This window comes from Alexandromys fortis, unplaced genomic scaffold (genome assembly GCF_014885135.2).
Source record: "Alexandromys fortis isolate MF-2015 unplaced genomic scaffold, M_Fortis_MF-2015_v1.1 scaffold_113, whole genome shotgun sequence".
Taxonomy (NCBI): Eukaryota; Metazoa; Chordata; class Mammalia; order Rodentia; family Cricetidae; genus Alexandromys; species Alexandromys fortis.
This window is the reverse complement of record NW_026067988.1, coordinates 2,908,348-2,922,293: the sequence shown is the minus strand read 5'-3', so window position 1 is coordinate 2,922,293 and position 13,946 is coordinate 2,908,348.

Below are 13,946 nucleotides of genomic sequence, written 5' to 3'. Positions count from 1 at the left end.
TTGTCAAGTATATTTATTTACTGAATAGATAAGTATATCCCAGTCATACTTTATAATGCTGCTTAGATGTGTTTATTCAGGTGTTACTGTTTGGTATTGGAAAACCCATCAGTGTCTACTTCCTTGGGAAGGCTATTTCCCATGTAATCAGTGTTCCCTAATTGTCTCATGATCTTCGTGTAGGTCTGAGTTCTCATGGTCTTTCCCCCTTCCACTTTGACATATCTGTGTTTGTTCTTGTTTATAGAGTCTTGTTGGTGAGTATTTTTTTTATGGTGTAGCGTTGCTTCTAACATTACTAGGAGAAACAGTCTTGGAGCAACTCACTGTTCCTCTAGGTCTGAATACATGCCTATCCCCTCTTCTGTGACTTTCTCTGAACCTTAAGTGTAAACATTGTTTTTTAGAGGTAACTGTTGGGATAGAGCTCTAAATAATACATTTTGACTGCTTGCTATTTTCTATAATGGTCTCTGTTTTCTGTTGCAAAAGAACGGGTTTTTTTTGATAGGGGTGAAGACTGCATTTACATATTTGTATAAGGACAAATATTTAGAATGTAGTTAGGGATTACATTAGCTTAGTGCAGTTGTAGCTGTGAATTATCATCCAATACCCATGACTTCACTAGCCCCGGGTACTCAGCTAATATTCTAGTAACAGACTTGGTGTCCTTCTCCTGAGCATATTTTTTCTTTAGTATAATTGGAGAGAATTTTCTGAAAATAAAGAGAACAGGAAAAGCGACCATAGATAAAACTCTGTTGCAATTAAAATTTTGCTAGATGGATTCATTTCAATGGTTCTGATTATAATAATAATAATAATAATAATAATAATAATAATAATAACATTAAGACTATAATGCTATGCTTTTTAATTTTGTAACCAATTTTGTATATGTACTCTATCATACATTATATGATTAGTAATCTTAGATATGTTCATGTCTAATATGCCACAGTTTCTTGCATATTTCCTGGAAGATGGGTAGAATTTTTTTTATCTTAGTCTCCACCATAGCATATAAAACTATATAGAAGAAATAATTTGAACAAAAAATATTAAAATAAGTATATATAGGGGCCAATTATTTAGAATTATGGCTGGTCATTGAAAATGTATAGAATCCTAAGTATCTTGTATCTGTTTGAATAATGCCTTACCAGCATGGGCTGTCTTCAGCATGACTTCTAAGGAAAACAAAGATCCTTTACTCATCTATTAAGTACTTATCATTTCCTGCCACTTTTGTTTGGTTTGGTTTGTATTATTCTAAATTAAATCTATGACTATCAGATATAAGATTTTAATATTCTTTGTGCAACTAACAAAATGAGCTAAGCCTGGTGGTATAAATTTATTAGATTAAATACTAGGAGTCTTGACTAACAAGCATCACAAATTCAAAGTCTGGTTGGGCTATAGAGTGAACTCATGATCAATTTGAGCTTCTTAGTGAGACGTTGTCTGTAATGAAACAGTAAACTAGAAGCATTATGAATATGGTTCATTGGTAAAATGTTGGCCTAACATTTATGAAGTTCTGGCTGCAATCTCTATAGTACATAAATAAAATATGAATGGTACATAATTCTGACACTCAATGCAATCCACCTTCACTTATATCTTCACTATTATATGAAGTGAATAGGTAGGAGTGAAATAACAACCAAAAGAGAGAAATGAAGATAGAAACTCCCAAACAAATAAAAATTGACCTGGGTCTTCTACATATATGTTATGGTTGTCAGATTGATGCTCTTCTGGGAATCCAAAAAATAGGAACAAGGGTCATCTTTGACTGTTTTGCCTGCTTTGGGGAGCCTTTGCCTCTATTGTGTTGATTTTTCCAGCTTTGATATGAGGTATTTACCAAGTCTTATTAAAATGTGTTATGATATGTTTGGGTGATATCCCTGGGTGCGCTGCTCTTTCCAAAGGCGAACAGAGAAGTGAATCTGGGAAAGAGAGGAGGTGGGGATGAGGGACTGGAAGACAAGAGGTGGAGGAGTGTTGTAAGAGGCTGCTTGTTGGCTCCCTGCTGCTCAGCTCCCAAAGAATCACACAGAAATTGTATTATCTAAATGACTGCTTAGCCCATTAGCTCTAACTTCTTATTTGCTAACTTTTACATCTCAATTTAACCCATCTCCATTAAACTGTGCATCACCACAAGGTCTTGGCACACAAGCAAAGTTTCAGCACATCTGTCTATGGTGGCAGCTCCATGGTTTCTCTACGACTCTGCCCTTCTTTCTTCCAGCATTCAGTTTAGTTTTCCCTGCCTATCTCATATGAAAGAGTTTTTGTTTGTTTCCTACAGCTTGAATAAATAGAAAAAGACCCATCCAAGTCTTTCATTTGTTACATAAACAGTTTTAAAATGTAGATGAAATTAAATAACATCTTAATTACTTACAAGAGATATCTTGATAATCACACGTTAACATGTAGAAACCTAACAAACATACTAGTTAAACTAAAACTCCCCTAAGGTTTATGAATTAATTTCACTAGTAGTTCTGGAACTCAGAGACTTCTGGATTAGGATGTCATAGTTCATAAATCAATCCAATTTATTAATAATTTCATATAATTTCAGTTTTTCATATAAAATATTTTGATTATATCTTCTCCCCTCCCTCAACTTTATATCACTTCATCCACCAAACTATATATATTCTTTCACTCTCAGACAAAGTGTAAAATAGTCAAAACAATCAAACATAAGCAAAGGCAAATATGACAAAAAAAATTTAAAAAAATTATACTCCCACTGAAAAAAAAATCATACAGTATGTCTTTTGTTTGCCAAGAACTCCTGGGAATGGAGACTTCCCACAAGTATGGTTGATATATCCACTGAGATTCCATTTGAGAAAACTGGACTTTTTTTTTTTAAGTTTCCCTATATGTATCAATTGCAAGTAGCTTTGTGGACAGGATTGAGTCTGTATGCACACTTCTGTCTCTCCCTGTCAGACCATTGTAGTGTTTTAACATGTGCAGGGTCTCTGCATGCTGGCTTAGGCTACTTAAGTTCATATGTATTAGTCTGGCTGTGTATCAATGGTGATATTTCCTTGGATTCATACACTACCTCTGGATCTTACTGTCATTAAGTCTTGTGCTCTGCATTGATACCTGAGCATTGAGATATGTTTTGACTGAACATATACATATGTAAATATATATATGATAGATATATAGATGATAGATCAATGGATAGATAATAAGTAGATGAATAGATAGATGATAGATAATAGATAGATAGATAGATAGATAGATAGATAGATAGATAGATAGATAGATAGACAGACAGACAAATTCATGGTTTATTGTTCCAAAGTCTCAATCTTGCAGGTTTTTAGTTGTGGAACTCTGTTTATTACTATCTGTTTCCTTAAGGAGCTTCTCTGATGAGAGTTCAGTGACACTCCATTTGATGGGTATAGTGATACATCAATAGTAGTTATTTTATTTCTACATTCCTTTAGTAGGCTAAGAGTGGAGTTTTCTTTTAAAGCACATGACCTCTCTATTCTCTGGTTCTTGCCCACTGTAACAGTTTCAAGTTTCCCATCCTATGGAGTGGATATTTGAATCAATATACCTGGGGTTAATTACTTTCATAATATTTTTGCTTCTATTTGATCAGTACATGTTGCAGGAAGATTGCTGTTGTAGATCACATAGATTCTAGCTGTGTGATATTGATAGTCACTTTTCTCCTCCAGTAGTGTGTACAGCACCTTCTAAAATTGTGAAAGGCAGTCAGTATTTGCAAAGCTCCTATCTGGGCAGCAATTTAATATCTACGTGTGCAGTGGCTTAAGTAATTGCATCTACCATTAACTTATGAGTTAAGGAGAGAAACCAAGATCCACTGGGAATAATCTGTTATGTTTGACGTGCTTAGGAAACCCCTTTGATCAATGACTCAACAAGCTATAATCAATCCCTGGTATTGGAGATTTAGTTGGTGATTTACAATGTCTTGCTGAACATAATCATATATGTGTAAGTGGGTATGTATGTATATGTATATATGTACATGTATGTGTATAAATGCATATATATATAATTTAAATTTAGAAAACTTCTAAAGTAGTAGACTTCCATATGACTTTTGAAAAGTCTTTGTGTTAGCTGTCCTCTCCCATCTTCCCTTCTTTATCTGTCACCCCATCTCTCTCCTCATTTATTCTTCCTCATCAAGTTTATGATTTATAAATTAAATTTCAATATTACCAAATCATTATTGTATTGTAAGCACTTAACTTGTTTGTTTGTTAAATATTTACAAATTTAAAATATGTATATGCTCTTAACACATATTCTAAAATTTGTTTCTGATAATCTCATATAAAAATTGATCCAAGTGTGATGAATAGAAAAACAATCTTTAGAATATTCAGTTTAAAAGAACTTTCATTTGAGTTCCTTACAAGTTGTGCATGACTGTAGTCAAGATTTCTGCATAATTCATATTTCCAAAACACTATTCCATTTGCTAACTCTACAAATATTTAAAGAAACTTTTCTAGCTCCAGCATAGGCTAAAGACACCCAGTGTCTTTACTTCCTTCACCTCTCTCTTCAAGGACATGAAAAAATTTGACATTAGTTTTATTTATACCAGGAGTATTTTCACTCCCTGAATAATTCAGTTTTCCTTTTCAATGAAAAAATTTCATGTAATGAGCTGTACTACACAACTATTTTTGCATTTTAACTATAATTCATTAGACACTTGAGATTTCTTTACCGAACACTTTTTCTTGATTTGCAGAAAACTCTTCAAAAGTAGACATTCAGTCCCTAAAGATGTATACACGAAATTGACCTTGAAGTCTGGATTCTTTTGTTCTACATAATTTCTTTCTGCTTGAATAAAATTTTCAAGGAGGCCTTAATTTTTTGAGTTTCTTGTTTCAATTTGGTTATGAAGTTATGATTGGAGATAGAAAGATGTCATGCACATACACTTACTTATAAACAGCATATTTATGTTTACATTATTATGTTTACATATTTATGTTCAATTTCACATATACAGAAACGCACAAACCTCTCTCTCTCTCATACACACACACACACACACACACACACACACACAGAGCTTACCCAGTAATGAGGTAATAATTAGCTTCCTGCTACTTTTTTTTACTTTTGTTTCTGTGTGAGTAAAAGACTGAAATGAGAAACAAACTTAACAATAAATAAAGAGTTATTTGCATGCTTGTGTATTGTTTTACAACTGCTTTCAGGTTTTTAATCAAAACTCATACGCACTAATATGTGCGTTTTTAACTGATTGAAATAACAATGTTAAAAAAGGCTCATAAATGGTAGAAAATGAACATCAAATAAGACTTAACTTTTAAGTTTTACTTTTACCATTTAAAGTTTTCAACCTGTTAAGGATATTTTCTGAGTATAACTTTTATTTGAAGATAAACAATACTCATTATATTTAGACAAAATTGGCAGTTTGGACTCATTATGCAGCATTATTGTGTATTAACTAAAAATCGCCTTTTTCTAGTAACTTCCTAGTACAACAATGTTCATATAATGAACATACTTGTGTGTGTTCATATAATGAACTTAGCAAAGTCTGTTAAAAATTTTTCGTTGTCACTTTGAGTTACCAAAGTGGGAGGGAGACCTAACATCCTACTGAGGAAAATTGTGGATATCTGTTCTCCTTTATCAAAGTGAGGAGACTCAGGTTGTGAGTTAGACAACTACGAAGGGAAAGAGAGATTTATTTTGTATGCTTGTTTTATTTATTCTCCTGATTTATTCTGCATGACTAGTCACATAACCTCAGCTTGCTTTCCAGAAAGTGGGTAAGTACAGCTCATCTATCTGTTAGGAGGAACAAAAAAAATGTAAAGTAAAAGTGAGTAGGTGATAAGTTTAGCTTGAAACAAACCTATAGTTTTTCATATACTAAACAATTGACCATTGAACTAGATATTTAAATTTTAATTGCTTATATAACAAATGTTACCTCATGATTAAATCATTTAATGAAAGCCTTTTCTTATTAACCTGTTTGCAACTTTGTATTTGATATTTATAATTTCGGTACCCAGTAACTGATTGACTGCTCTTTGGGACATATTATATGCTAGAATTCTGTGATTATCTTGCAGATATTTTAATATAAGGAAATTAATTTTTATTGAAAAAATTAAGGAAACTAACATTTAAAACGTATAATTGCTCCAGAAAAACACATATCATAAAATGGGTCATAATTTTAAAGAGTCATTAATAATATTTCTTAATTCTGAGATTTGATATAGGTTATTTACTTTTTAAATTAATAGATAATTGTGATATAACTGTTGAAAATAGCTAAAAAAAACTATCACAGATTATTGGCCTTAAGTTTGGTTATTTTAGTATCTGCTGCATCATTGTCTCTTTGACACATTGGACAGACACGTCCTATATGTTCATTCATTGCCATAGGTCATTTTTCTCCAATTTTATCCAGAGCACTCTAAGTGGTTAACTTGAATAGTAGAGTTAACACTTTCTGAAGCACAGTGCCTATTATGCTCCAAGTAGCATGATATGCGCATCAACTATTAGTACCTGCTTGATGAACATAATATAATCAAAAAGATAAGGCATTTAAATATGCATTTCTTTTATTGTTTTATAGCTCAGCAGAGTTCATTTTCAAAATCACACACTAAAAAAAGAATTATGTTCAGAAAGATGATTAAATCTCTTTTATATATGCATGGATTTGGTGATATAAATAATTCTGAAAAATCAGTCCCTTAAAATGATTTATTTAAAGGTATTAAATATGCTTAAAACCATTTCAGTATTGTTTGAAGCAGAAGAATAGACTTGTCTGAAAGGTTGGTCTTTGTGTATCTAAGGCTGGGGAAAATCAGTCTAAGATTAAAAATTCAGTATGTGATAATCCATAAAAGAATACTCATATATGACAAGTAGCTATTTCCCTACATTTGTAGTTAAGATGAAGAAAAGACAAACAGTCAACATGGCAGATGAAGATGGACTGATAAAATCAACGTTGGAATCCCATTCCTAAATACCAGTTCATAGATTGAATCTCCTGATTTCCATGTGCCATTAGTTTTGCACTATATATCGAAAGTCTTGTTTTCAGTTACAAAGCTCTTGTATATAAGAAAGCTACACCCTGGCCCATTTCTACATCTAATCCTACAAAGTAATATACTTTCCAACGACTTAACTGCTTTACATATTTATGAATTTCTCCACGGGCCCCCTAAGGGATTCATTTCTCAATTGTGTCATGAGACACCACAGTGCATGCTTGGCTTATTTTTTCCATCCAGTATTGTTTCACAGCTACGTGGTGTTTTCTATTTGTCGTTGTCGAGAGCCAGCTGAGGATGGAGAATTGACCCCGCCTGCTCATCGTGCAGGACTCATGCCTGCAAGCTCTGGGATCTGTAAGACTTAGCACTGTATGCTGCTCTGTCATATCAGCAAGCTCATCTGCAGAAACACATTCTGACTGAGTAACCCTGAGGTAGACAGTGTTTAATTCTCCATTTCAAAATCTTCCAGGAATGGAAAAATGATTCAGCTGGAAGGCATCTACCCTGTCAGCACCCTATTATCCTAACACAGTGTTTACTCTGTTACTGGCTTCAGTTATCCTTACACAGTTTGATAATCATTCGGAAGCTGGCTTGCTGTAAAACTTAACAGAGGCTCATGGTGTGGCTATGCTAGGTTTTAACATGGTACCTATGGATTTCCACCTATTTTCCATCCTTCTATCTCTATTCTTTTCAATTGGGCCAATATAATTAGGAAAACATAACACAGGAGGAAATGGTTTCAAAGATGGAATAGCCACTTGTGAGTAATTTAATGCTATTTTAATCAGCAATTACTACTGTATTGAGTTTAATGTCCCACATATCCTGACACATTTAAAACTGTGTTTCAATGTGATTATAAATACCTTGATATACATCAAAATTAAATTAAAATTTTAAGAAGAAATAAAATTCTCACAAATAGAATGATCTTCCTCAGCAATTATTTAGCATTTTAATTTTCATGCATTTTTATAATGGTTTATGTAAAATAATAATTAGTAAAAAATGATTGGAACAATAGATTTTTCTAGATAACTTCTTGTAACATTTAAACACCAAGAAAATAAGAGCCAATTTTTTCATAAATCAAGGAAATATATAAGCTTACACATAATTTTATTATCCACACTATGAGCATGCCACTTTCTTCATGATCATGATTAAAACGATCTGTTTTAATACAAACATGTTTCATGGTATTACTTCTAAATTTTTTAATAATGAAATATTATATAATGTTTTTAGTTTGATTTTGTCATTTTCTTTAACATGTTATATTTTCAATGCTAATATAAACAATATCAAATCACTATAACATTGATTTTCTTTAGTGTCTTTCATGAAACATTGTTAAATCTGTTGTACCATGAAAAAAATATTTAAAATTCTGTTGAAATAATGTACTTATATTTTTTTAAACTTTCTTTTTTATCTACATATTTTGGCAAAGAATTTCATACTGGAATGGAGATCTTTTTTTGAAATTTATGTATTTGAAGAATCAAATCCTTGAATTAATTAGGTACTTACATTGCTGCATTCCTTTGATTTTTCTTTCTAGTTTCATTTTTATTTCAATGAACCAAATTTTTATAATATGCTTGTCTATGTGAATAAGGAAAGAGTTCTTATCATTCTTCATTATATCTGCATGTATATGTGCCTGTGTTTGTAAATGTGCATATACATGTGTGAATGCTTGTACAGAAGTTCATATGCATATATTCATGCTTGATATCTGTTTGCATGCATATTTGTGCATGTATAATGTACATTTCTGTGGGCTGATTGGCTGTGTGATATGTTTTAGTATTCTGATTTATGAATGGTAAGTGTCTGATGTGTATTATATGTGTTATGTTTGAATGTAATGTTTGTGTAAGGCTAGGGAATATATGACTATTGATATAGAATTCTGTAGGGTTGTGTGAATGGATGTGTGGTGTATGGTATCTGAGGATCACCATAGAAATCTAACATTAGCTATATAACTGGATCAGTAGTTCTTGATAAACTTCAGAAGTCGAGACATCAACAAGCCATCTTTGTTATGAAGTCCCTGATGGAGATATCCAGTGCCTAGTTGCCTGGACATGGCTGCAGATAACCTTTTGTTTGCTTTAGTTTTCAGATGTATCAACATATTTTTGCTTCTACCTTTTTCTCTTTTGAGAAAAAAAAGAAAATTGAAAAGGAACAAAGAAGCAAACAATATCAAGAAAAAAATACAAAAAAAAAAAAAAAAAAAAAAAAACCAGAAATATAGTGTTTCTTTACCACAAGTTTTCAGCACAAGTTCCCAGCCTGGATAGTCTGTGATGTATTCCGTTCAACTATGTCAGGGGCAATACAGCCTGTGTAAAAACCTGACTCGCCATTTAGTGTAAAGGCAATTTTGTTCTTTCTCAACTAAAGTAGAATCCCACTGTCCAATCCTCTTCTCCAAAGCTACCTATAATGCTATCCCCTAAGGTGTCAGTCAGTGTAAATAGTCAGTGCTGGACGAAAATTTTATTTAAACATAAAAGGAAGTATCACCCCCAGAGAAGATCTGTCCTGAGTGTAGGGGAATAGCTGCAGGTTTTGTCACACACACACACGCACACGCACACACGCACACAGACAGACACCAGAGAGAGAATTAATAAAAAAATTAAAAGTCTAAAAGAAAATACAGATATACAGAGTCTTAACTGAAAAGCATACCAGTAAAAAAATCACATTGCTACATAATCATATAGCATATATATTGTCTTCATATGTCTTCTAAAATAAACTTAAGTTCTGAGAAGTAGTACAGTTGTAGAGAACTCGCACAGCATTAAGGAGTCTTCCTTTCATTTAGAAGCTCAACATTCCTGCTAAAAAGTTATTTAATTTAAAAGAATAGTTACTTACTACATACAAACATACAAACACCCACACAAACATATGATCATACCTTCCATGAAAAATACTTTTTAGTGTTTAGTCTTCCAATGGAATTAAAACTAAGTGTACAACAAATAAAAATTTGGTTTTAGTTTCTTTTAATATTGCTTTTAAACCCTACATGGTACTAACACTAAAATATTATATATAAAATATTTCAGAATAAGACTAGAGAAAATTCATCTATAAAAATGCTTTTATCTCAATTTTTATTCAAGTAAAATATTATCAATTTGTTTTACATTTATAATTATTAATCTATTACTATCAAAATATGGTTTCTAGTACCTTATTAAAATGTAATACAATAAATACATTATAATGGGAAGCTAATTATTTAGTTCATTTTTATGTACTGTAGAAAAACTATAATTTATTTGTTTACACTTGCTTTAATTACTTGGTAAACTCTAACTGGATCCCTCATTTTACTGTTGAATTATAAATTTATTTACTTCACTACTTAAAAAACAAATATTTCATATTTGTTTTCATGCACAAATGCATTTAATAGCTTGAAGCTAATGTGTCATATTTGACTACTCTTGTCATGTAACATCAATCATATTCTCTTCAGTGAGACATAATCTGATTTTATTTGATTTGTAATAGTTAGAACATTTCATAAGAGCTCTAAAACATCAAAGCAATGCAAAAATATAATGTTCTAACATAAACAAAAGTACCTGGTATTGAATAATTGGAATAAAATGCAAAGGCATTTTTTAATGCTTCTTGTAGTCTTCCTATGTCATTAAAGTGAATGTAGAAGTTTAAAAAGTAAATTTGGAATAAATGTATTTTAAATGTATATATGGTTATAGTTATATATCCAGAGTTTCTTGATGCTTCGAAAACACTTTTAAAGGGGTTGTATTTGAAAAATATTTGCTGAATTCATTATATAGAGATAAAAATAATTGTCTCTTTGCAGTGATAGCTCAAAAGTACTTATTTACTCATTTAAGTTTTCAAAATTCCTTTATTTGAGTCATGATTTTGCTATGTACTCCATGTTAGCCTCATGTAGTCCGCCCCAATTTCCCTTCAGTTGAGATCATAGAGATGACCCATGAAGTATAATTATTTTTACTGTTTAATGTGATAAATAAACATATTCTGTCCCATCACTCTGTTTCATCATACTTATTGAAGACTACTTTTCTTTTACCAATAATAATAATAATAATATTTTCCACAGCCACATCATTTTTTACTATTACTTTGTAGAAGGTAAAATTTATAGTCATTAAGTAACACATTCCTGCAGATAACAGGACAGTAAATGTTACTCTTTTAAGTAATATGGAAACAATTTATTTTAATGGATGAGGCTATTTATTAATGTTAAATATGGTCTTAGTCCAATAAGGTTATTAAAAGTAATTGAGAACATTTAAATAGCATAACAGTAGAAACTCATTCTCTAAAGTTACAGAATCTGGGAAATCAAAGGTTAAGAAAAAGACACATTTAGTGTTTGGAGCAGGTCTTTTTTTTTTTGGATCATGGATAGCTGACTTCACAAATGAGAGAATATTAATAATAGCACAATACATTATAATATCGTATTTGTTAGCTTTCTAGTTTTCTTAGAAATATACCTGGAAAAAATCTACTTAGTGAAGGAAAAGTTTGCTGTGTGGCTCATACTTTGAGGCTGTGTCACTTTTTATGAAAGGGAATTTAGAGTGGCTGTAATGAGGGAGGGAATAACTCACCCTGTCCCTATATTCTCAAAACAGCACAGAAAAGAAGTCAGGTGAGCTGAAAAATTTCAATATGTATGGCCACCTTTCTGAGTGTGATTTTATTTTCTTCATATTTTGTTTTTTAATTATTTTTGTCTTTAAAATTTCGATTTTTATCCAGTATATAGATTAAAATGATTGTACAGCACTTAATAGGCTGCCTACATATTCAATTGAGTTTTTTCTTTTGCAGTAGAGAAACCTTTTAGTTTCATGAAGTCTGTTTTCCAATTGTTAATCTTATTTCCTAAGTGACTAGAAGAACGATGTGTTGTTGTGGATTTGTTATATAGTCTGTAACTGTTGAATTGTTTTGTATTGATCAAAAATTTGTTTATAGATATAAATAAAAAGTTCTCAAAAGGGGGGATAGGGATGGATAATGAACATTTTTTTTATTTTATTGAGAATAAGAAAAAAAAAGTTTCCGTCTCCTCCCAGCCTCCCATTTCCCTCCCCCCCCCCCCACTCCTCTCCCCCCCCCCCCTCCCTTCTCCCCCTCCCCCCACTCCTCTCAGTATTAACTATGACTAGCCACCAGATATTTCTTTTTATTTCAACTTATCCTAATCAGGAAGAATATTTTCATCAAGCAAAACAATAGCAACAAATTCTGTTAAAAATGTGGATGAAAATGAACAGTTATTTACTGTTGGTGGGAGTGGGAGGTCGCAAAGTTAGTATTGAAATAATAGTGAAGATTCAATTCTCATGTAACTAAAAGAAAACCTACCATACAATCAGGTACAGCATTCCTAAATAAATATATATACTACAATTTTTATACATGATTAACTATGTCCATCACTGCTCTGTTCACAATAGGAAATGAGATTAGCCTAGATGTCCAACAACTAAAGAATAGATAATAAACAATATTTAAAGTGTATGCATAAATAATTAGATATTCCTAAGCTGGTCAAGGTATTTCATTAGTTTGCTGACACCCAAAAAAAAAAAAACTCAATAAAGTTATAGTCTTGTGTAAGATATATTCATGAAAAGTGTTCTAAGTAACAAAAATTAGTTCATATTCTTCCTTAATATATTGAAAAAAAACATTAAGAAACATCACATAGCCAGATATCATCATCATTTTTTTATTCAACAGGTGCTCAAAACAGGTTATGATATGATTTTAGTCAGTGGCTGAGATCATACAGATCCTATCAATATCTGAAGAGGCTTAAAAACAGTAGTGTGAAGATTCTAGAATTAGAAATGCCCATCAATTAGCATGCCATTCATCTAAGAAAAAATGATTTTTAAAAGTTTTTCTAGATTTGTTCTTAATTATAACCATTGGGCATTATTAATATCAAATAACTCAGTATCAAGGGATTGCCAACTTGAAATCAGACCTTAATTTCTTACTAACTGCATATACCACTGTAACATTTCATTCATGTGCTTATGTATTTATGTATGTATGCAAGTATGTATGCATTTATGTATTTGTGTGTATGCATATTTGCATTACTGTCAGTGTGCTGTTTGTGAATATATGTTCTGGTACTAATATCTGTTAATAATATAGAGGTCAATGGGAAGGTAAATATACAACTTGGTCATTGGGCCTTCACTTTCAACTTCTCTGGGAATGGGTTGATTTTTGCTTCTGTACGTTCCTGACTAGTTGCCTTGTGATACTCTGGTGAATGTCCTGACTCCCTTTCTTGTTTCAGCACAGGAGAGCTGGGATTATAGAGCTGCTCCTCCCAATTCCTGTATTAGCTGATTTCTAGATTCTGAATTTATGTCTTCATACTCTATGCTGAATCATTGCCCAGTCACACTGTAATTATTAATTGCAGTGATCTCTGCAAGACCTTTCCTCTTTTCTTTTTTCTTTTCTTTTCTTTTCTTTCCTTTTCTATTTATTCTTTATTTATTTACATCCTAAACACAGTTTCCCCTCTTTCCATTTTTCCTAGTCCATCACCCCCCTCATCTTCTCCCACTCCCCTATCAACTTCTCAATTCCTATTAAAAAAAAAATGGAAGCCTTCTCCTGGGTATCGACAAAATATGGCATGTCAAGTTGTAATAAGGCTAAGCATCTTGTCTTATATTAAGGCTGAGAAAAGCATCACAGTATGAGGAATAAGCTTTCAAAAGTCAGTAAAGGAGT